The following is a 26,153-nucleotide window of genomic DNA, read 5'->3' as shown; positions in this document are numbered from 1 at the left end:
GGAAACACAGTCAGCACAGAGGGTAAACACCACCAGAAACACAGTCTGCACTAGGGGCAAACACCAACAGAAATACAATCTGCACCTGGGCCAAGCATCACCAGGAACACACAAGGCATCTGGGGCAAGCATCACCAAAAATGAAATCTGCGCCTGGAGAAATCTCCACCAAAAGTGCAAGGGAGAAGTACAGAGAAAGTAAATGGAAAAATTGACGATGAAAGGAAGGGAGAAAAAGAGAAAGGGGAGAGAAAGGGGGAAAGAGAGTGGGTGTGTGAGAGAGAGAGAGACAAAAGGAGAGAAAATATTCTGCAGAAAAAGAAATGGAGGAAGAACAGGAGATGCAGAAGGGAGAGAACGAGGATGCAAAACAGGGGGGTAAAAGAAATAGAGAGGGAAAAAGAGAAGCAAAGAATGAGAATAGTGACAATAAAGGAAATGATGAGAGGTACAGAAGAAAGGAAAAAATAAATGATGAAAGGAAAGGGAAAAAGCGAAAGGAATAGAGAGAGTGATGGGGAAAGAAAGAGTGGGTGAGATAGAGGAAGAAGGAAGAGCAGGAAAGAAAGGAAGAGATAGAGGGGTTAGCAGAATACACTACGTGAATCTACCAGCGCAAATGGCTTTGTGAAAGCAAATTCCTGAAGCTCACAGAATTGAAAGTCAAGGGCATGCCAGGGGTGTGCCAGGCGTAGGAGAGCATCGCTTCTGTCGTTAGGGCTGTTTCTCATGTGCCTGGTCCAGTGGCGTAGCACAACATTTGCCCCCCCACCCCCCGCAAGCAATGCTGACCCCCCCCCCGCCCCCAGCTCGGAAACAAATCAGGGGTCGCAGCATGCTTGCGCAATACACACAAATGTGCTAATGCAGGGGTACGCTGCATACTGCACTGGGAGAAAGATATAAATATGTGTTTTAATGCATTATACAGCACACTTTCGGAGATAAATTGGCTAAAAAGCCCAAGCATTTGCAATTATTTTGTAGGGTAACACCATTCCAAAAATCCAATACATGCAAGTCACCAACAGTGCACAGGAATATTAAGGCTTTAATTAATGGAATGCTTTGCTATTAAACATGCCATCCCACAATGAAAACATGTCCAACTGGCTGCACAATGTAGACCAGTCTTGAGACATAATAACATATTACAGTAAAGTATGCCAGGCCACATTTAGACATACCTAGACCGGTTGCACTAAAATGCCAGTTGAAGCAATATCACTTATCATGGTTATTTTATCACAAATTCCCAGAGAAATATACAATGCCACAGTAAGAAATGGCTAGACTGGCAGCACCTAAATGCCAGTCTAGCCAGGCAATTACACTTAGCAGGACTGCTTTATCAGAGATGCTGGTTAAAAAAAGTCAATCCAAATTAAGAAATGACTAGACTGGCTGCACCAAAATGCCTCTCTACCCACCAATTCCACATATCATGCCTGCATAGCGTGGACATGGATGACCATTATGATTTATTGCACAATCCCTGTCCCACCCCACCCCCATACATCCACTCTCCCTCCAATCCCCTGCCCCAAAACCCAAAAGCAGCTCCTCTGCCCATAATTACCACCACATCCCTCTTACTTGTCCCAGTGCTTACGTATGAGTTACCCTGCCTCATAGGTACGTACTGGGATGAGGAAGAGTGAGACTACGTGTAATGAAGATTACAGGTAACTAAGCCAGGCAGGCATTACCTCTACCTCATCATAGTGCCTCATACACAAGTACTGGTACGATGAAGAATATGGCTAGGAGTAATTGAGATTACCAATAAATAATCAAGGCATTAAACACTAGCAGTGGGGCAACACTATAGAGCTGACTGAGCTTCAGCCCGCACCACCCCCCACTGAAATTTTGGGCTATGTTGGCTCGACCTGGTGGACCTACAAATCCGCTGCAGAACAGGACACAGCATTTCACGGTTAGTACCTGCATTCAAATTCATAATTTTTTAGGTAATTGAAATCGTGATGTGGGTTTAGTACTTGCATGCCAGGGGAGTGATTGGAAGGGTGGAGCAGGGATAGGAGACCGCTCATTCTCACAGCAGTCCATAACTGGGTGCTTTCATCATAAAGGAGAGAGTAAACTGTTTGCAACATTGAAGCTGCACTAGAATAGTCTCATTAGAATGTGTAAAGAAGTTAGATGCCCCCACACAAATAGGTTTGGCCCTACCCCACTGTCCGTAAAGTTAGCGACTCTCCAAACATTTGAAGGGTTTGCACCCCCGAAATGTAGGTTTTGTTGCGCCACTGAACACAAGCACACAGTGTGACGAATCAACTTCCGGGGCACCAGTGGTCCAGGGATGAATATCGGTTTCTAAACGATCAATCAGCCTCACACCTCAATACACCAAAGGAGATCCAAACAGATTGGAAACACAAGTCAATTATAAAACTCCTTGTCCAATTTTGGTAACTTGAACGGAATAGCAGGCTCATCTCCAAAAGATTGTGGATTGTTGGTTAGTTGCAACACAGCGAAAATATAATTATTACCAAATGATAAAAGGGACTGTCCAATCAATGTTGTATACAAAAATCTACTTTATTATTATCACAAGAGACAGTTCTAGCACACTACAAAATGCAACCCACCCTATAAAGGAATGCAGAGGGCAGACAGTTTCAAAGAAGCAAAGGGGATGCACTCTGGATACTGACAGGAGGGTAATCGGTATAGTAATTAATCGCAATAGTTCAAGGATACTTGGTTTCAACACAAAGGGAGCAGTTGGTTGTAAAATGTCACGAGGGGACTTTGGAGAAGAACCAGGGGGACAGAACCACAATGTACCTTGTGCTGTAGATATTTTCTGCGACAGAGCTCAAGAAGGAAGACAGCTGCAGGTATCAGGACGCAGGCAGTTCGGCGAAAGAGACGGCTGCAGGCTGGCCTACATGGCGGCTCGGTGTCAGGAATTGTTGTCTCTCTGCTGGTTGTCAGTTCTGAAGCACTGGTCGAGGTGTCTCGGACGGTGTTAGTGACTGCAGCGTAACAACAGTCAGCGGTGCAGTCGGTTGCAGCTAGAGGAGCTCGACTGGCTTGAAAATGTCTTTTTAGGCAGACACCTGTAGATGCTTGTCCATGCATTCCTCCTAGCTTCTTCACTGGGCTTGTGTCATCGTTTAAGGCGGACAGCCCAAAGCTGAGGTGAGTGTTGCAGGCATCTGCCTTGTCCTTGGTTTGGTTCAGAGACTCTTTGGCTCTTCCCACCTAGGAAGCTTTCTGGAGAATCTAGCAGGGCACACTGCGTGCTGGCTGGGTGCCTGTTCTAGAGCTGCTGGAGGGTCCTCTGGATTCAGTATCTCCCTCTGTTCCCTGGGAGATGTTTAGGGGTGGGATCCTGCTTCCCTCTTGGATTTCCTGTTCTTCCTTCACTGGCAGAAGATGTAAGGCAGACTGTACCTTCAGCCAGGGTCCAATGCAGAGTTCATATTCGTACTCCCTGTGAAGTGTTCAGATGATCTGCCCAAAAGAGGAGCTCAGCCCTCTTTTAAAGCCAAGTGGATGACAGGGATTGGTGTAGGCTAAGCCTACCTTAATGAACCAATCCTGGATCCCCACCAACATTCTCATGTATGCATGAGGTCATAACCAGAGTGCTTTGCAATAGAAAAGGCAAAGGGGTGAAAATGTGTAATACTAAGTCCCACCATTATTCCTGTCTGTTGTGGATCAATGGGTCTCTCTAGTTAATGGAGCTCTTTGTGGTTCCTGATTAAAGCGGCAGGTCTCCCTTGAAGCTGCGTTGAGAGAAGACTTTCTGTCTCCATCAATCAACATAATCATCCCTTCTGAATGGGGTTCCCCTTCGGGGGTGACTACTGTAATCGATACTGATGGCGGGAGCTGGCATCAGGTTGACACAGTATATATGAAAGGGTGCTGGGGGTTCCTCTCTCATTTGTTAGCCTTGGCAGCCTGGCCCTATGTTGGCCTGTTTGGATTAAACTCTGATTAGTATGTGAAGATGCCACCAGCAACAGAGGTAAACAAAAGGACCGAGCGGATCCATGGAGCATTTGTTAGTTAATTAGGCTGGCCATGGCAAGAGGATGGTTTTGCCCTCCCGGGATGGCAGGGTGTATTCCTGGTTGTCATATCCCAACTAAATATGACAGAAGGGGCTGCACCTCTGGGCTGTGTCCACGCAGAGTGCACAGATCTATGTGTATGTTGTGCAGTGAGCATAGGAAAATGTGTGCGGATTAGCCCTAAACATTTTCTGGAAGTTGATCTACCATCATTCAATTTCATTTAAAATTTCAAAAAAGCCCACGCGAGCGCACACTCACTGTGTGGATGGTCGAATTCTTCATACACACACCATTCACTATAAACACACACACACACACACCCAGTCACCCATACATGTGTGTATCATTTCTCCATACACTCACACAGGGACGCCTAGGCAGCCAACCATACATTTAAGTGTGCCCCCTTTCACCATACAGGCACAACCAGGCAACCACCCATACACTTAAGCGTGCACCCTTTCACCATACACTCACACACACACACCCAGCCACCCATACATTTAAGAGAGCACTCTTTCACCATACAGGTACACCAAGGCAGCTACCCATACATTTAAGCGTGCACCCTTTCACCATACACTCACACAGGCAGTCACCTATACATTTAAGTGTGCACTCTTTCCATGCTTTCACACATGCACACCCAGCCAACCATACAATGAAGTGTGCAACCTTTGACCATACACCCACACAGGCACACTGAGGCAGATATCATGCACATTACATTACATACATACATATAGACACACACTTACATGCACACACACACACATTTAAAGAAAATACATGTTTTTACCTTTAATCCGTTTGTCAGGGAACGAGGCCTTCAGCTCTCTGCAGCAGTAAAGAACGCTTGTTTCCGTCATCTGTAGAGGATCTGGAGGCCTTCATGTCATGGGGCGGAGGGAAGCCCTAGTACTTCAAAAACAAACAGTTTCTTTTTGAAATCACTCTGACTTCATAGAGACATTATTTCTATTAAAGACTGAACCGTGACAGAAATCATTGATTTATGAAGGCAGAGAGACTTCAAAAAGAAACTGTTTGCTTTTGAAGTCATAGGGCTTCCCCACCCCATGACATGGAGGACTCCAGCCTGGAGTCCTCCATGTCATGGTGTGGGGAATCCCTCGGACTTAAAGAGTATTTTTGTAGTCACTCTGCCTTCGTAAGGAAATTATTTCTGTAACAGAAATAATTTCTTTATGAAAGCAGAGTGACTTCAAAAAGAAACAATTTCATTTTGAATATTTTGTTTAAGTCCGAGGGGGCCCACTCCCAGGACATGTAGTGGCGTGGGGCCCCCGTTACGCCAGTGACCTGGTCCCATGTGCCAGGCTAAAACATGTTTGTGGATGCTTGTGGTCCTGTGCAGAGGGGATGTGACCAAGTAGTTTGGGCTGGACTGTCCCTTTTGGGGTGGGACCAAGTATAAATTGCATATGGTCTTTCCCCTTTTGTAATGGCTTGGCAGGCAAAGAACGATGGTCTGGAGGGTTGGCCAGATCAATGCCAGAGGTTATGATTTATTCTAAACCTTCCAGCCATCGCCTCTTTTGTTTTGTAGCATTCGCAGGGTAAGCCATTTCTGCAAATTAGACATTAGAGTCTGCAAGGACCCTCGCCTGTGTTTCTCAGACATGCAAAGCATGAGGGCTTCCATCATTGAAATCCTTTCGACCCCTGGGGCAGGAGTGAACATGTAAATAATGCATTGGCACTGACAGGTTCTTCAAGCTCCATCGCTGCCAATGTGCCCACAGTCCTCCACCCACGGGAGTTCAATGGATAAAGCATATGTGAGCGTTGGGCAGCCATATATTTAGGGACCAGCTTCACATGCAGCTATGCCATCCTCTTCCCGAAAGTCCGCGAGGGGTTGGGGGGGTGCATGTACCACACATTTGGGCGCGGAACGCGAGGGGGGATTTGCCCCGTGTATTCTACTTCTGTATCTGCTTAATGAATCGACCCCACAAGGCTAATTCAAACAACTCTTTTCATGATGGTGATGGATGCTGGGTGCTCACAAGTGGGCACTGAATGTGCCCCTCATAGTTGTACACAATCGGATGCCCGCCCCCGACCCTGCACTATTCACAATTATTCATTCTGGGTACAGAGAGGTGTCCTCGTATTTTTGGGAGGTGCAGGACATTTCGGCACCGCTGGTTTGGCACGGGCTGATTTGGCGCTGACATTTGGCCGCAGGAGCCAATTTGGTGCGGTCAGTTTGTTGCAAGTTTAATTAACATGGCATTGCCATGTTAATTAAATAATATATATATATATATAGTTTTAGAGCAGTCGCAAAAGAATTGCAAGACTGAACAGTTAACCACAAGACCACAGCGATCTTATCAATTTCATCTGCAACAGTTGCTTGTATTATTAGGCAAAACATATCCCGAATGACCCACGTTAAAAGAAGTTACTGGCGCATACGAGATTGATAAAGGGCCTGATTCACAGAACTTTTCCTATGGGATTGCGCCATTATAAAACGCTTCCATGAATCAGGCACAACATCTCTATAGCCACCGAAACGTGCTGGGGCTTAAAGATCCCTGCGCGGGAGTGGTCGTGCCTAACAGGACATGCCAAACGGGCCGCGCTGAAACGGGGTGTACCGATGTGTGTGCGCATAACTTGAGCAGAACCAGGATGCAGAGGAAAATCCACGGAATGCCACAGGTGACCTCCTCTGCATGCGCCAAACGGGTGCACGGGCATGCACAATGTACCGAAGCGCTCATTTTGCCCCTTCTGACCATTTCCTACAGTTCGCAAGCAGCGGACTGAACTGCGGCTGCTCCCAGCACATTTCAGTGCTTTTGCTAGTTTTAACTTGACCTGTTTTTTAACGGTCATTATGCTAAACTGTGCTCACAGCTCCCACTGCAAGCTACAAAACCATTATATTAAAAAAAGACAGTCACAAGGGGGCACGGATGGGGTGGTGTTCAAACAGTTAGGATGCATGCTGAGCAGTCGAAAAGCAGAGCTTCAGGGTATATGGGTATGGACCACTTGGATTCTTCATTTTGAATGCTGCGACACAGTGAGGCGCGCGCCTGGCATGCGCGCCCTGGGGTTTGGCTGCGCATCGTTGCACGCCCGCCCGGGAATCTGTGAAAGTTGCATCACCTGCGCTTTGCTGGGATGCTTATTCTTTGTGACTTGGGGGCAGCCGCATAGACAGGTGCGTCATTGCAAACAAGTAAACAGGGCCCCGGTTGATAATGACGCAGTCCCATAGGAAATCGCTCTGTAACTCGGGCCCACAGTGTGAGTCTTCTTGCAGGCAGCAGTTTGGACCCTTATTTCAGAGCCCACCTGTTCACCGCATGCCCCTCCACCAGCTTCACACACAAGTCACTTTGGAAACAGAGACTCCTTTACCTTGCGCGCCCCCATCTCCTTTTGTTGCCCTGTATTTCCGTGTACGTCTGCCTCCCCATTTCCTCTGCCCGCCAGATGTTTAGAGTGAAAGAAACCGCGCAGTTCTACGTGAATCGCCACCGTAGCTGTTAACCCCAATTGTAAGCAAGCAAATTGCAGGCGATATTCATGCTGGATTGCAGCACTTACTGCATCAGAACGCGTGCAGTCGCTAACTGATTAATGCCTCCTAATAATGGTAATAACGCGCGGGCTGATAGCGCGCCATTATCCCTCGCGCGCTCGGCGGGGAGGTTGCGCGCTCCTATTACTCTCTAGTAATTGATGCTCCAGCCGCCATTGATACCTCGCACGGCGATTCCCGCGCCATCCCAGAGCGACCGTACCGAGCGTACAATGCTGGGAATGAAATCTCCAGGCTGTTACCACGTGACGTTATCGCTCCCTCTCAAGCTATAGGGCGTCGCTGTGTATGGATCGAGCCGCAGACAGAGCAGTTGGATGACTGACTACCAACCAGGACGGGGTGGGCCATCGGAGGTGGGGGGGTTAACGGGGGATACTTCAAGGGCCTAATTCACAGAAGGGCTTTACAATGGCAAGCCCCCATTCAAACACGCTCTGTGAATAAGGGCCCAACTCTACTAAACTGTGGGCAGTTTGGGCCTTAATATCTACCATTTAACAACGTATATAAAGGCCTTTTTTTTCTAAATTCAGGAATTACAAGGACAACCACTTTTCTAGAGTTGCCAACTGGCCCCATGGCATCAGGAATACTGTTATGTTATCCAGGCCCTGTGCAATCTGGAACGTGTAGGCCCATACACCAAAAGGATAAAAAAAAAACTAAAAGTCCCAGCATGCAAGCTGATGTTGCTAGAAAGGTAGGATGGGTCAAAGGTGCTGTGGAGGGCTTGTGGCCACTGAAAAATTATTCATGTTTGACAACTCCTGTGTTTCCTTATTAATTCCTGGTTTCAAACAACGACATGCGCGCAATGGGCCGCTGTTTGGCAGGTCCCAATCATGATCGGTACAGACCAGAATAAGCTGGGCTCCCACCTTCTTATACTGATGACAAGAGCATTTCATCTCGGTTCAACGTTGGGGGTCCTCTTGTAAAAGAGCAGGGTTGGGGTACATATAATATGACCATCGCTGACTGCTTACATTTGCAAAACACTCACCAACTTATTGGTCACATACGATGAAACAAGTATAGATGTTTATCTACTATGGAAGGAGAAAATGCGGAGTCAACACGGCTGTCATTTGAACTAGCGATCTTGAGGAGGTGCAGACTTCCGAGATGGTGTCCAAACCAAGCAAGCTGCGTTCATGGGCAGAATATGACCGGAGTGCAGGGTATGCTTCCGTTCTAAGTCGTGCTGACGCATTACACAAATGTACACAATTCAGTACCCGGCAGGCCTTACCATTTCACCCAAGTGACTATGGTGTTTTGGGACATGGAGCACCCCCCCACCCCTCTGCTGACTTCCAATCACTCTGCACGCATTTATGACAAATATTTACATATCAAGACCAGGGAAAGACAACAAATAATGGCGTGTTAAAAAGAGACACAAACGATCTACCTCTTTTTGTTAACGTTTCACAGGGTGTTTAAATCCCAGATTTGACATGCGCTCCCCCTTGTGTATGTTATTACATGGTGTCTTCCTTGTGTATGTTATTACATGCCGTCTTCCTTGTGTGCTTCCAATATATATATTGCGACGGGGTCTTGCAGTTTTTTGTCTTCCACCCTTGTGTTGCACCTTATAATGTTAGCCCGCCCATTACGCTCGAAGATATAGGTTGGTAACCCTACAGTGCACTTCTAGATCCTTAAATTAGCCATTGTGACGAACAGTGGTTATATGCAGGTAATCTTGATATCGCATTTAGTAGATTCCTGTTGGTTGGGTTTATAGAACCTGGACGACATTTAGTAAGACTATAAAGCTAACCTCTCTATTGCGTTCAATGTTAATGTTATGGAGTCTTGTACCGAGCACCCCTGCCACTTGCGTGGTCTGGCGCTCTGGCGGATCTGCAATGGAAGGAGGGTTGGGGTGGGTTTGTTAGTGGCATTGAGTGGGAGAAGAGCAAGAGAGCTTTGATGTGCTGTTGGCAGCTTTAGTTCGCAGAAACCAGTCACTGAGCGTTAGTGCGTTTTTGGTTGGTAGCCATCATGTGTTGTTGAAGTATGATTGTGCATGGTTTGATTTAATGTTGGGTGTTGTGAGGTGTGTGCTGCTTGTGGTGCAGTTTAGGTATGGTTGTTTTTAGTTCAGAGTTTGAGGGCGAGTATGCAGAATGGTGAATTTTTAGTACAGTTAGTTAGGAGCAAAACATTTCCTGCCCCCAAAAATCCCTTTGAGTGCGACACATTTCCTGCTCCCAACGATCCATCTAAGTGTAACACATTTCCCGCCCCCAAAAATCCATCCAAGCGCAACACATTTCCTGTCCCCAAGAAATAATCTAACTATGATACATTTCCTACCCCCACACTCCATCCAAGTGCAGCACATTTCCTGCCCCCAACAATCCATCTAAGTGCAACTATTTTCAGCCCCAACAATCCATCTAATTGTGGTACATTTCCTGCCCCCAACAATACACCTACATGTGTCACATGTTCTGCCCCCAACAATCCATCCAAGTGCGTCACATTTTCTGCCACCAACAATCCATCCAAGTGCGTCACATTTTCTGCCCCCAACAATCCACCCAAGTGCAACACATTTCCCATCCCCAACAATAGATTCTGAGTGCGGCACATTTCCTGCCCCCAACAATCCATTTGGGTGAGATACATGTCCTGCCCCCAACAATCCATCTAGGTGAGATACATTTCCTGTCCCCAAGAGTTCATTTAAGTGTGACATGTTTCCTGCCCCAACAATCAATCTAAGTGTGATACGGTTACTGCCTCCATCAATCCATTTAAATGTGATACATTTCCTGCTATGTCCGTAGCATCTTAAAAGGATTCTTCCTTTTTGCTCTGTAAAATCTTTAAAAACAACAAAACATTGATCACAGCCAATGTTAATGAAACCAAATGACCATTATAAATTATTTCCCACATTTTCTCTACAGTCAAAACTCTATAGTCCATAAAATATCTATACATAAATTGCCTCCTTTGTGTTAATAGGTTAGGACAAATAACTATAATATGTTTTATGGTCTCTAGTTCCTTCAAATCTTCACAAAATCTACATGAACCCCGCTCAGTTGCCCAATTAGAGTATGTAAATTCCTAAAACTTCTTTAGTCAACCATAGATTAAAACGTAATCTTAAAAACAGGTTTGCATATATAGGGTCGGGAAATTTTTGTAAATACTTTGGGATTTGATTGAGAAGTTTTATTACGAACATTATGGTAGAAAATCATTTATAAGTATTACATTCCTCCCAGGTCTTTCTCCAATCATAGTAGAATAGTTATTTTCCCACATGAACTGGATCATGTATTAAAAGATCAAGGTCAATATCTGCCTTTTGCATCATCCCCAGGCACTCCCTTTTCCAAGATTCTAGTGAGCTATCCGTCTGTGCAGTTAATATTTGAGCCACTGCGGGTAGCAAGGAGGAGTTAGAGAGACGGTTTATAAAACATTTCCTATATAGTGCCAGTATACACCATTCCACCATCCCTCTCAATGATGGTAGGCCTAGCTCAACTCGAGCTATTTGTATACGACAACCTTTGGGCAGTAATAGTACTCTTTTCCAATATAGACATTCTAGACTCTCCCAATTTGGTCTATGCTCTGCTAACTTTGTCTCTTCCCCATATATTACCATAGGCACTACTTGTTGTTCATAAAAAGGTGATCACTGGGTTAGTTGAACATTTACCATATTTTCTATGGACAATGGTTGCTTGTGCAGCCATTGTCTCCATTTTATGCCTCACTACCAATTCATAGGGTTTTTCTTTGGGGTTAGTATTTATATTTAAGCCCAAGTATGTGTATTCTTGGACAATCTTCGAGGACTGCTTGCATATTTGCCAGTGGAAAGATTGCTTCTTATGTTTTTTCTCTGGTGTACATTTTATAATTTGAGACTTCTCTAAGATGATGTTTAGAGAGTTCTACCCAGCATATTGTTCTAAAACCCGCAGCTTTCTTTGCAGCCCTATTGAAGTTTTATCCAACAGGATTAAATCCTCTGCATATAGTAACCATGATAGTAATACTGTCTCTAGTTTAGGTGGGAAGGAACTTGTTTGGTTTAAATATTCCCTAGCTCTCTAATAAACAAATGAAACCGTGCAGGTGATGAAATACAGCTTTGTTTTAAGCCTTGATAGATTGGAATCGGCGCTGTTAATAATCCCTCTCTATTTATCTTAATTTGTATCTAGGTCTAAGAATACAATTGTACGATCAATTCCAAGTTGTAATTTGGGCAACCTGACTTTTTCCATTTTGGTCCATAATAGGTCTCTTGGTATTGAGTCAAACACCATCTTAAAATCTATAATTCTACATATACTTGCTGTCCTGTTTGCATTGCTCTCTTTTTTTATACATGTCAATATTAATACATTTTGGCTGTTCCAATGCCTACTACAATACCTGATTGACAAACATCAAAATAGGATTTCTCAATTATCCATCTCATTAGATTTGTTAATAGCAGGCATGCAAACAAGTTGCCTGTGGAGTCTAGTAGGGCTATTGAGTCATAGTTTAGCGTATTGCTTCTATCTCCCTTTTTAAAAATCAGGATTATGATTGAGTATTTCCACAACAGAGGTCTTTTTTTATGGTATAGCACCAGGGAAAATATCAAATATAATAATGATGCCCATCGCTCAGAATGGACTTTAAGCATTAGGTTAGTTAACCCATCTGGTCCTGGGGCACTGGAAGTGCTTAGTGTTTTAATTTCATATAAAATATCTTCCTCATCAAATACTAACTTCCGTAGATCATCTTCTAAAATGTAAGTGAATTGTGGTGTTTTGGTAAATTATCATAAAGTTTACCAAAATAAGCTCCCCACTCTCCTTCCTGTATTGGGTTAATCATTAACGGAAGAGGTAAATCATTGGAGGCTATCTTCAATAATGACCATATTTGGGCACTTGATTTGGAATTTATGGCAAGTTACATTGCTTCCCCATCTTGATGAAGTATCTTGTTCTTGTGCATTCTTGCCCAAATTCTGTATTTTTCTTTTAGCTTCTTTATCACTAGCCATTTAGATTCTAAATTTCCATTAAGTAAGATTTTCTGTTCTTTCCTATATTTCAACTTTCTTTTGTTGTACTTCCTGGTCAAATACATTCCTAGGTTTAAAAATGGTCCGATTTCCCATAGGGTTACTTTGCACAAATAGGTTTAACACCGCCACATACTCTTGTTTCTGTCCACCGTTGTTTATTTGTTTTTTTCTCTCCATTAGATGCCCTTAATTATTCTAGCCTATGATCCGTCCATTTCAATCTATGTCTCCCTGATTCAATCTCCACTTTGTAGTTATATATTCATCTCGTCGAAAAGGGAAGTTAGTTGTTCCAATTGTGTTATCAAAATTGTGTGATCACTTGTTCCCTGGAATATTACTCGAAAATAAGTTATTTTGCTAAACGAGTGTCTGGAAAATATATATATATCCATTTATGTCTTTCTGGGCGAGGAGTGTCTCCAAGTTGAATGTAAGGGAATATCACCTTTAAAAGCTCCATTTAATATTATAAAGCCTCTAATAGCCATTAGCTGCGACCATCGCTGAGCTCTGGGAGTTATGATACTATTTCCTATATCAAAGCACTTGATATTCAGGTCTCCTGCTGTAAGGACCATGCCTATACTGTCATCAGCTTGGCAAAGATCCAACATAGTTTCCACGGTTCTCATGAAATCATTAACTGTGCTTGCTTGCAGGTTCTAATATACATTTAATAATGCATACTGCTTTCGTGTTTAGTCCTTTATATTAGGGACATACAGTCTTATTAGCTGCATAAAAGGATTTGGGACTGCCCATCGTTTCAAGGTTAGTCCTGAGCTCATTTTACAAGCTGTTAGCAATCCAGCTGAAGGCCTTCCTTTTTGACTTTCGATTGCCAATAATACACAGCAAAGTGCATGATTTTCCCAAACTGGTGACTCCCAGAGCCAAGTTTCCTGCAATAGAATGATATCCGCCTCAGCCAAGTTGTTATTCAGGTGTGCTATCAAGTGCGTAAAGCCTCTGGTATTCCATGAGGCTAGTGGCACAGTCTTTTTTATAGGAGAGTGATGGCATTCATTTCTTAAGCTGTCTCTATGTTTCACTAGGGCTCCTTGTAGCCATGACCAATCTGTATGTTCACTGCTGGATGGTGGATGTACAATAGCATCCTCCCTTACTAAGTTTCCCTAATCTCCTCGGCAGGAGATGCGCAAGGGAAAGTAATCCAAACAAATATTCATGGGGTGGGGTTTCAGGGTCTCTAGGGCTATATGTGATGGTTTATATTCTGATACTTCCTTATTTAACCTAAATTCCCTTTGTGCAAAATGATGTTTAGCCGCCCATAATGCTTCCCTCACCAATTTAGATGGAACCACTAGTTTTACTTGATCAAGAATGTTATGATCCACAAATTGTATCTGTGCTATGTCTCTAGATCCCATTGCTTCTAGTCCCGGTATTGATTCCATAAGTGCTAGAACGTTAGTTCTGCTGGGATACGGATCTCATCATTGCCTATCTTTCATATGTCGGTATGAGGAAAAATGGTTGTCTTTTTGTTGGATTCTCACAATAAATCAGTATAATGCAAGGCCACCATGTCCAGAAAGTGTTAAAGATCCTTCATGTGCAAAGCACAACAGACAATATGTAAATGTTAAGTCAAAATGACTACTTATGACGCTTCTACGAACATTTGGTAGGTCCTCAACTTTTTGCTTTTTTCCAATAGTTTTTTGGATTGGATTTCTTTTTGTTGAGAAGAGGCACTCCTCCTGAACTCCTCCTGCTATTACAATAATTTCTACCTTACTTAAGGTATGTGGTATTGGGTTGCCCCCAAGGGGTCCAGTCCCGGGGTGCTTCTCATGCACCCAATTTTTGCCCTAGAGGGATTTTATGACTTTAAACAGATTTAAGGGAGTAGATTGGAGGTAGATATACTTTAGGTTTGGCTTCATCAGAGGTGCAAGCAATTACTACTCATTAGTAGCTCAGTGTACCTTTTTGACAGGCATTGGGATACCAATGGGTATGTTTTTAAATCACTACTCTCAGCCATTTGGTGTTTCAGTTCTTCCTTTGTTCAGGGCGCCCATGGGGTAGGTTTAGAAAATCCTATTATCCTAGATCCTATGGTAGCCTGTCTGTCTTGCCTAGAAGATGTTCTAGGACAGCCAGTGTATTGGGCTTAGTAGTCTTGAGGGTAGCCTGTCCATAGTGCCTAGAAGAGTCTACAAGGGTAGCGGGTTTTCTTCCCCACAGACGGTCGAGTAGCACAGTGATATGAAAGATAAGCTCCATCTGAGCTTAAGGTATGCATAAATGCACCACTTTGCCGTAGTGCTAGGCTTCCCCACAATGCTGTCTAGTAGAACGGGGAACAAATCCATCTGGAACTAGTCGCTGATGAATTCTTCCTACAAATATACCACTTTGCTTGATATGAAAGACAAGCAGAGTGATCTATTAGTGTAAAGATGGACACAGGAACCCCCAACACACACACTGGCTGCGAGGGAAAAAACAACACTTAATACAAGAACAACTGGATACAATGAGATATATGGATACAAGCAGACTTAAACAACCTCCACTAGGTGTAAGAAGAACCAGGAAGACAGTGCGAGGGAAGATGGCAGAACATTTTCCTGTGACCTTTATGATAAGCAAAAGCTGTAAGCGGAGACAGGGCAAGAGTGAATGTAAACTCAAACAATCCTAGACTGTAACATAAAGAATAACGTAGACAATGGCTTACCAGTAGCACAGAGTCTCAAAATCTAAGAGGGCAGTCCGATGCAAAAGAGCTGTCCCGACGGCATGCGGACGCCTGATAGTGTCCTTCCAGAGTCCCACAAGCCTACCCCGATGGCACGACAATGCCTATCTAGGAGCAAGGAAAAATGCCTGTAGTCCATTAGCAGTTTGTTGTATTTACGTAGCACTGTTGTGGGAATTTATCCTGATGTGCGTGAAGCGAGGGACCTTGAATAATCCGTTGGTATGAATGCTTATGGTAGATGAAGGTATGAATGGAACTGCAAGAGGCTTATGTTCGAAGAGAGCGCTGTTGCGTTCTGGAACGAAGGCGCTAGTAAAAGCAGTCCGTTAGAGAAGCTGGTCAGGTTAGCTGTGGGTGGTACCAGGGACAAAATCACCAAGGGGAAGCAGTCCGTTACACAGGCCAGTCGGTTTGGATGCTGGCGGTACCAGCGACAGAACCGTTAAACATATGGAATCCGTGACTCAGACTGGGTCATTTCAGGAGCTGGGCAAAAAGTACCAAAGCAATTTCCAAAGCAGGTGGTTAGGGTAATCCGGGTCAAAGGGCAAGAACACATGGAATCAAAGAACAATAACAGAGTACTGAAGCGTGACTGTGGTAACTTCAATTAGAAGCACCGAACTGGAACAAAGTATCCTATTTACGTAGGACGCATCCACGAACGCATCACGTGAGGCTGTCTAATGTCTCCTTTCTGTTCCGTATCATGTGAGGCTGGGTTTCCAGCATCTCCATGGCAACTGCCAGCGGGAATGGAACGGTACATGGAGAGTACACGAAAAGGGCACCCGTTTGTTCTTGTGCTTCTGTTTACATGAGACAGGTAACACATGGGAAGACTGCTCATGTGTTCCCCAAGGAACGTGATTGCGCAGATTCCTGACACGCAAGCACGGCTATCCATCCACACACTTTAGAATGGAGCTACGACTATGAAATATGTGGTCTAGCTCGATATGCATCGCTTCACCCTTGCACCTCACCTCTGCCATTAGAATACAGTGACAACCTACAACACATCACCTCTGCCATTAGAATACAGTGACAACCTACAACACATTTTGGTCTAGCTGATCACATATCGTGTCTCTTGCACTAGTGCTATGTCGTGACTTCCCTCAGCACCCATCCACATGCCTGGCCTCTTGGGTTACTCACTGAAGCCTAGCCAGCCTACCTACCTACTTCCTAATCTTGGCCAAATGCATAAACACACATCATTTTCCGTGTGTTGAGGCCAACGAGCATGACACTTTCACTTTCATAAGAAACTCTAACAATGAGAAACTGACTACAGAAACAGCCAAAGCCTCACATATGTATTACAGCTGTTCAAACAGGTATATATGTCCTCAAACGTACAGAATTGTTTTTCTTAGGGTGAGTAGTATCACCAATCAAATCTGCAAAGCCCAACTTCCATTCTTCGTTCAAAAATGTTTCTTACTCAATTACTGTAAGACATGTTTAAAATTTAAAATTGTGGACATTCTTATGTGCCCATAATGCTCTTTGCTTTTATGCAAATCGCCAGGATGGGTACTATGAAGAGATACTGTATTGCATGACCCGGCCTGGGGCAACGCCCCTTGGCCTGCAATCCTGCTCCCCTCCACAGATGAGAGGGTTCCCCCAGAAAATTGTTTCCATTTTCAGCAGTGACTTTCAGAAAACAGGCACAGGAAGCAGACTGAAGGATTTTCAGCATGCAGTAAAGATAGGGTGACCAGATTTTCCAAATATAAAACTGGGACAGGCCACCAAAATAAACGTAGGACTACAATGTGATAGTGGCTTGCAGGACTACACTTGAGTTCTGGGAATACATGATGGGTGAGGAATTCCTGACATGCCCCTGGATATGAGGCTGTAAATCAGGTTAAAAACATAGAAGCCTGTTCTTTGATTGACATTCCAGTCTTGGCTATGAAAATAATTTCCAAAGCAATCTCTGTAGCACAGTCAGATAATGCATGTAGCTCATAACTGAAAGATTGGAGGTTAACATCCACCTATGCATGGCAGGTGATCTGGCTTAAGTGTCTCATTTATTTAACTATTGTGTTGAATTCTTGGTAAATGGTTCTCAGGACAGAGGGCTCAATTCCGGGGCAGTCCAGCAAGATCGGAACATCGAGTCACCCCGCGAGATCTCCAGCCCGCCACCCACATGAGCTCAGTTGGCCAATGGCTACCTGGGTTTAGAAAATGCCCCAGATACTTAGGTATGCATGGAGGGGCGGCTATGGATCCCTTGCTTTGCAGCAGGCCCCGTCTCCACTTTGCACTTCTGCAGGCCACAGGTTTGCCGCGTGAGAACTGTCACCATAGAAATGGAAAGGGCAAAGCGTCCGCGTGCAATGTGCCTACAGTTCTTTGTGAATTGGCCGCAAAGAATCCTAAAAGGGATACTTTTAAAAAAATGCAGCTGCTGTTAAATGCCCCCTCACTTTGTTGTGTATTTGCATTGTGTGTAGTGGCAGTTGGGGAAACTGTGTCCTTAACAATGGCATGGATGTCTGGTGTGACAGTGTGTTGTGAGCTCGGCCTGCCTCTGAGACCTGCCTACAATCCGCGTGGTGACATCATGCTGAGAGGGCGCAGGCGACATCCACCGTGCACTCTGGTGGCTCTCAGCTCTCCACTCGCCTTGTGCGCGCCTCTAGGTGCTACACCCTTCCCTGGGGTCTCCTGGTCATAGCGATTTCTTGAAATAGACTCACGCACCAGAGTCATTACCAGGGTCTCCATGGGGCTCAGACAAAAGGGCCATGTCAGGCTTCATCATCAAGGATGCGCACTTTAAGGAGAATATTTAAATTTTTCAATGACTCCTGACGCCTGGGTGGGTGGATCGATAGATACTTTATGAATGGATTCTAAGTTTGTGCCATTCAAACCTTTCCAGGAGGGTTCTCTTGGCCTTTAAAATCACAGAAACGAGCAGATTCAGTGGAACAATAAGACTTTACCTAGGGGAACAGAAACGTTTTGAGCTTTTTCCTAAATACTTTATGATCTTCAAGAAGGCATAATGCTAGTGGCAGGGTATTCCATAGCCTTGCTGCCCGAACCAAGGAGGAACGCTTGTGCCATTGTTGGTACTTATATCTGGGCATTGTCAGTAGACAAGCAGAAGATGATCTCAACTGCCTGTTTGGCATGTAGTGTGTCAAGCGACTCCTGAAGAATGAAGGTCCTTCATGATGGAAAGCTTTATGCGTCAGACTGAGGACTTTAAATTCCACTTGTTTTGCAACCAGTAGCCAATGAAGATCATGAATGGCGAATCAGGTGGAATATCAGCCTAGCTGCCACATTCTCAATGTATTGAAGTTTGTCCAGGGTCTTTTTAGGCAAATCCAGATAAATGGAGTTGCAGTAGTCAAGGCGACTAGCCACAAATGCATTCAGTAACCAGATTTTGGAAGGAAAAGTAAAATACTCCAGGAACATGTTAATGGATCTCCATTGAAAGAAGCAGCTGCTAGTTAGTTTGATGATCTCTGTGTCTAGGGTAAAGGCCTGGTTCTGGCCAGACCCCTAAGTTACAGATTATTTTGGCTCGTAGAGAACAGGTTCCTAGAGAGGAGGGCCACTCGGCGGCATAATTACGGCTTGAGCTGTCTTATGAGGATAGATAAGAAGATCTGTTTGAAGAACATTTCGCTGGAGTCGATTCAGATTCATTAACTACATAACCTGAACCACAAAAGTGTTTGAATCTTTCTATTTCAGAGACTTTGTGATTTCCAAAGCTGCGAATCATCTGTGTGCCATCCGCATACATAACAATGGTTATTTGTGCCTCAGAAATTAGGCCAGCCATAGGTTATGTATACAGGTTATAAAGTAAGGGGCTAAGGAAAGAGCCTTGAGGGACTCCTCAAGGAATACATCTCTGTGAAGAATAAAAAGGCGCAATGTGGAAGGAGACACTGTTTGCAAATGGTTGATCAAGAATGATTTATCCATGTCCAGGCTTCCCTCCTTATATCTATCTTAAACAGTCGCCCCAAATAATTGCATGGTCTACAGTGCGGAAGGCCGCAGAGAGACCTAACAAAATAAGGGCATCAAAATGTTCTGTATCGACCCATAGTCTGATATCATCAGTTGCGGCTAACAGCACACATTCAGTGTTTCTGCCCATCCTAAAACCTGCTTGCTCCCCATCAAGCCATCCAGCCAACTCTGCCAACAGCTGGGGCTGGGTTTTTAGCTCGGCCTCCCGCAGTTTACTAAGATAAGGAAGCTGAGAAATATGCCTATAGTTGGCCGGGTCATCAGGATACAGGGAATGTTTTTTCAGTAATGGAGTTACAACTGCTATTTAAATGGGCCTGGGACTTCATCAGGCACCAGAGAGCAGTTCATAATCTTCCTTAATTCTGAGGCTACACGTGATCGTAGATCCTTAAGAAGCCATGCAAGGCTGGGACGTAGAAGGGAGCCTGCGGCACGCCCCTCACCCATTTGTTTCATCGTGGAGTCATCAGTCTTTAAGTGAAAGGAATCAAACATTATTTCTGGCCCAAGGTTGCCCATCTCACCAGATTCAGTGGCGTCTAAATCTATCTGATGGGCCATGGGAGGAAAGACGAGATCTAACCTTTCCAATTTGCACCTCGAGGAATTGCGTCGGCTCTTCACATTACTGAGGGGCGGAAGATGTCTGTCTTTTTAGTCTGGAAAGAGAGTGGAGTTCTGCAAGTATTCTGCAAGTATTTTAAATAGTTCCTTTGTGGTGTTAGTGCTGGAACAGATCTGGTCAGTATAGTAAACTGTTTCGAGATTTTTCTTATAGATATATAGTTTGTTCATATAACCACGTCTATGACTAGGGTGCGTCCTGATTCCCCCCCCCCCCCACCCTCTTTCCAATTGTCTAGTCGTTTTTTTAAGGCTCTTAAATGTGCATCAAACCAATGTTTGCCATCTTCATGGCCTTTTTTCCTAGCCACTTTTTTGACTGGAGGTAATTAACTACATGTACATGTTTTTTCTGAAAGATGTCCCAATGAATAAGGGGATCATAGTCTCAATAAGCATCTTCCACAATTTTATCTTGAGGTGAGAAAACTTCGAGAACATTTTTCCAAGATAAGTTGAACCATAAACCTAGTCTATTCCAGTACAATCAGCTTGTTGCAGGTGGGAATATCGGTCTTGTCTAGTATCTTGGCTCTCCGGTTGCCTGGGATTCACCAACCCACTCCCTTCAGCCTCCTCCTCACCTGAGCTGTCGGTTAGTGATGGTTCTTCATCCAGGTGTCTTCGGTAAGGTAGTCCTTCTCTTTCCTTTGTAGTACGTGCCTTCCTCGGGTAGAAGCCACAGTGAGTGCCTCTGAGCTGCAGACCTGTGGCTCCTATCCCGGGACAGGTGGAAAAGGAACGAGGGGAAAAAAGCGTAACGCTTAAAAAAACCTCTGCTGAATTTGAGTACATTTCCAAGTAGCACAATGGCTTGGTGCTGTGCAGAAAAGATGTAGGCTTCCCAAAGTCTTCTAGCAGCAGTCGATATCAAAAGATATAGTATTAAACAAGAGAAGGAGTCGAGAGAAGAGGCTACTGGCTCCATGGTAGAAGTGGAACCGGAAGAGTCTGAAGCTGCCGAGGGAAAGCTAGAGAGGAGAGAAAAAGTAACGGAACTGAGGTAAGTGCAGAATAAAAGAACGGAAAGAAAAGGCAAGGGAAAATGAGCGGGCGAGGCAAAGAGAGAAAAGGAGTGCCGTGACCCGAAAGCGAGAGGAAAGCTTTGTGCGAAGCAGAAGCGAAGAACTGGAGCGTACCAACCAAAGAGACTAGCAGGTCCGAACGGTTGCAACGCAAGGACCGCTGGGAGCGAGGGTGTAAAGTACCTCCCAGCGGCCGTAGTGGTGCAAAAGACTAGACCCGTAAGGTGCGGTGTAAGGAAACGTGCTGGATTGTCAATTGCGGCGGAGACCACACCCCATTCTCCAGCGTGGCAGCAGTCTCCAAGAGTGACCGCATATGACAGTATGCCCCCCTCTAGGGCTGTAGAATCCCGGTTTACCAGGATGTAGCTGGTGGAACCTTCTTAGCAGCATGGGGGAAATGTATAAAGGAAACAGATTCCCAAGAATCCTCTGACTCTGGATACCCTCTCCATGATACTAAGTATTCCAAACGACCTCTGTAGTAATGAGAGTCGCGGATATTGGATACTTCGTATTCAGTAGGGTCTACTGCTGTATTACTGGTAGGTTGGAATATTCTTTGGCATGTGGCATCAGGTACAAAAGGTTTTAGAAGAGAGGAATGAAAGAGGATGAATATGGCTTAGGCTAGCAGGTAGTTTAAGTTTATAGGCCACAGGATTGATCTTAGAAAGGATGGGAAAAGGCCCCAGGAAACGAGGAGAAAGTTTAGATGGGTGTACCCATCACGGAAGGAACTTCGTAGACATCCAGACCTTGGTCCCCGTAGTCCACTCGGGACAAACCTTGCAATGTTTGCCAGCTTGTGTTTTGTAGGTCCTCTGACTGGCCTTCAAGTTTTCCACTGCTGCCGTGTGAGCTTCCGAAAGGGTAGATAATATCCCTTCAGCGGCTGGTGAGCTGCTAGGTTTGGGGAGCAGAGGAAAGATAGAACTTGGGTGTAGACCATAAGTACAGAAAAATGATGTCATACCTATGGCAGAATGTCTGGAATTGTTGTACGTGAACTCAGCTGTAGGAAGTAACTTCACCCAATTATCTTGATATTAGTTGATGTAGCATCTCAGGTATTGCTCCAAGGTGGCATTGAGCCGTTCCGTCTGCCCATTGGTTTGGGGGTGAAATCCGGACGACAGTGCCCTTTCAATACCAAGGCGATTGCATAGTGCTTTCCAGAATTTGGATACATATTGACTTCCACTGTCGGAAATCACCTTGTCAGGGAGACCATGCAGTCGAAAAATATCCTTTCCAAAAACTTCTGCCATGGTTACTGCCGTGGGTACACTAGCCAATGGGGAAAAGTGAGCCATTTTAGTGAGGGTATCCACTGTGACCATAATGCAAGTGCAAGAATCAGAGATAGGGAGTTCGACCATGAAATCTGTGGAGACAATTTCCCAAGGTCAAGAAGGAATCTGGCCTTGTGTGAGAAGTCCCAATGGCTTCCGCGTTTGATATTTCGCAATGGCACACACTGGACACGCTTCTAGATAGGCCTTAATGTCCTTTCCTAGATTGGGCCAAAAGAAGGATCTTCCTACTAATTCTGTAGTAGCGGTTCTTCCTCTGTGTCCTGCTGTCAGATGATCATGACACCAGTTTATGATTTGTCTCCGTAAAGGACAAGAAGGTACGGATAGTCTGTCGTGATGGAACCATAAACCGTCCTTCATGACATAGCCTTGCTCAAGCGATTTCTTGTATGTGGTACCCTCAGCCACCAACGTTCCTTGAACTGCTGTAAGAAAATATTAACCAGAGCCATAATTTTGGTGCCGGGGAACATCAGTTCTTTGGGTAGCTGCTGACCTAGTGGGAAGTGATCTTTCCATGAAAGGGCATCTGCCAGAGTGTTCCTCAAACCCGGTAGGTAAGTAATCTTGAAGTTATACTGTGCGAAGAAGTGAGCCCAGCGAGCTTGGCGGGAATTGGAACACTCCATTGCTTGGAGAACTTGCAGATTGTTATGATCTTTATGATCTGTCTGGAGTACAAAGGCATTTCTGGCTCCTAAAAGTAAGTGACGACATTCTTCACAAGCTTGCTTCAAGGCAAACAGTTCCTTCTCTAGCACTGAATAATTGAGTTGACTTGACGAAAGAGTTTTTGAAAGATAGGCAATGGGGTACTCCTTTCCACCTTCTTCTTGTAGAAGTGCGGGACCAATTGCAGAGTCCAACGCATCGGTTTTCACAATAAATGTTTTTCCTGATCCGGTTGTCGTAGAATAGGTGCAGAGAAAAACAGCCTTTTGAGTTGGTGGAAACTCCTGTCTGCCTCGTTGGACCAAAGAAAGGGCCTTGAATTTTTTTTTAGTAGTGAAGTAATCGGAAGAACGGTTTCAGAAAATCCAGGGACAAAACGTCTATAGAAGTTAGACAGTCCAAGAAACCATTGGACTTACATCACAGACGACAGAGTAGGCCAATCCACGATAGCTGAGACCTTGCGAGGATCCATAGAGATGCCATCATGAGAAAGAACAAACCCTAAATAGGGTATTGAAGTTGCCTCAAAAACACATTTTTCTGGTTTGGCAAGAGGTTGGTTGGACTGTAGTCTTTCCAAAACCTCCTGCACATGTCTTGCACGTTCCTCCTTGTTAGATGAATATATGAGTATATCATCTAAATAAATGATCACAGAGACGAATAATAAATCAGAAAATAACCGATCCATAAATCCCTGAAATTTGGCCGGCGCATTGACAAGTCCAAATGGCATCACCTTATACTCGTATAAGCCAAAAGGGGTCCGAAATGCCATCTTCTATTCATCCCCTTCAGCTATTCTCAACAGGTGGTACGCATTTCGGAGATCCAACTTGGTAAATATCTGTGCACCTTGTACTGCCTCAATTATGTCTCTAATGAGAGGCATGGGGTAGCGGTCACGGATGGTGACTTGATTAAGTCCTCGGTAGTCGATGCAAGGGCGAAGGTCTAAAGAATCCCTCTTGGATATAAAAAAGAGTGATGCCCCAGCAGGTGATTTGGAGGACTGAATGAGACCATTTTGTAAATGTGTGTCCAGGTAAATCTGTAAAACCTGTCTTTCTGACTGGGATAGAGAGACAGTCCTTCCAAAAAGGTACCAAGGCATTGGGTTCTAATTCAATGGAGCAGTCCTCCGGCCTATGGGGAGGCAAAATTGTGGGTTTACTGTCCTTGAAAACTGAATGGAAGGGAGAACAATATTTGGGTAAAGCATGTATGCCGATGTTGTCTTCAGGAGCGGCCATAACTGCCTTGACTCTGCTGTAATGAAGTGGCAGAAGGCATTTCTGTTTGCAGTAACTGGATTCAAATCTCAGCTGATTGGTAGCCCAATCTATGCAAGAGTTGTGCTTACGAAGCCAAGGAATTCCCAATATGATGGGAAAATGGGCAGCCCGAATGATGTCAAACCTTATGTACGCTGTGTGTTGAAATATGGTGACTTGCAAATCTTCAGTGGTATTGATGATAGGGCCTGAGGAAAGCGGGGAACCGTCCAGCCCTTCCACTTTTTGTCCTTCCTTGCGAGTGATTCGGCACAGTACCACTTGATCTGCCCATAAGGTATCTACAAAATTCCCTGCAGCACCAGAATCAAGCAGTGCCAAAGACTCTACAGGACTATGATTGATGTCGAGGAGCACTGAGATCACCATCAATCTGGAATCCGCTTTGATTTCAGTGGCTGAAACCGAAAGGGAAACATAGGCACTGAGACTAGTTGGCGTTTTCCCTCAGTTACCCGTCCCTACTTGGACCGAGGGTGTTTGTTTCCCTGTCGTTTGATCGGCAATTCCGAAGAGTCCTTGAGTAAATGTTGATCTGATCCGCAATAAACACAGAGACCCTTTTCTCTTCTTTGTCTTCTTTCTTCTGCTGAGAGGGGGGCTCTGGTAGTGCCTATCTGCATTGGCTCCTCCTTGGAAGGTACTGGGTAGTGGGTTGGTGGAGACGAAGCTTCACCGAATGAGAAACCACCTCAATGTTTTCTCCTCTCTGTACGTCTTTCTTGAAGTCTATACTCGATCTGGAGAACCGCAGACAACAAGTCGGTGAAAGTAGGAGGCCTTGAAGAACGAGCCAAGTCATCTTTTATTTCTTCTTTCAATCCTCTATGAAAGATCGCATATTGAGCCTGTTCAGGCCAGCCAGCCCCGGTGGCCAGAGTCTTGAAGGTGGTCATGTATGAAAGTACATCTGATGAACCTTGTTTAACATCTAGCAGATCTTCGCAGGCAGTGAAGGTTAATTCAGGTCGTTCAAATGTCGGCTTGAGAAGGGTCAGAAAACCTCTGAAGTCTTGCAAAATGGGATTGGCACTAGTGACCAATGGAGTCGCCCATGGCAGTACATTTCCGGTCATATTGGAGATAATGAACCCCACCTTAGATTGATCTGAAGCAAATGCACGGGGTCTGAATGTGAAATATACGGTACAGGCTTCCACAAATTCCTTGACCCTCTTAGGGGTTCCGTTGAATTTCCCCGAGGATAAAGCCATCTGGGCAATTCTTGAGGCGGTGTTTCACGAGCGGTAACAAGTTGTTTTAACACCGCATTTTCAGCCTTAACTGTCTGCAATTCCTGGGATAATCCATGTATAGCTGTCCAGAGTTCCTGGATTTGTTCCGCGGAAGCCATAGGATCCTGTTGGCGTTGTAAACTGTCTTGTCTAGTATCTTGGCTCTCCGGTTCCCTGGGATTCATCAACCCACTCCCTTCAGCCACCTCCTCACCTGAGCTATCAATTAGTGATGGTTCTTCATCCAGGTGTCTTCGGGTAAGGTAGTCCTTTTCTTTCCTTTGTAATACGTGCCTTCCTCGGGTAGAAGCCACAGTGACTGCCTGTGAGCTGCAGACCTGTGGCTCCTATCCCAGGGACAGGCGGAAAAGGAACGAGGGGAAAAAAGCGTAACGCTTTAAAAAAAACCCTCTGCTGAATTTGAGTAAATTTCCAATTAGCACGATGGCTTGGTGCTGTGCAGAAAAGATGTAGGCTTCCC

Source organism: Ambystoma mexicanum, chromosome 4q (genome assembly GCF_040938575.1).
Source record: "Ambystoma mexicanum isolate Mex_15411 chromosome 4q, UKY_AmexF1_1, whole genome shotgun sequence".
NCBI lineage: Eukaryota > Metazoa > Chordata > Amphibia > Caudata > Ambystomatidae > Ambystoma > Ambystoma mexicanum.
Note: the sequence above shows the minus strand (reverse complement) of the source record.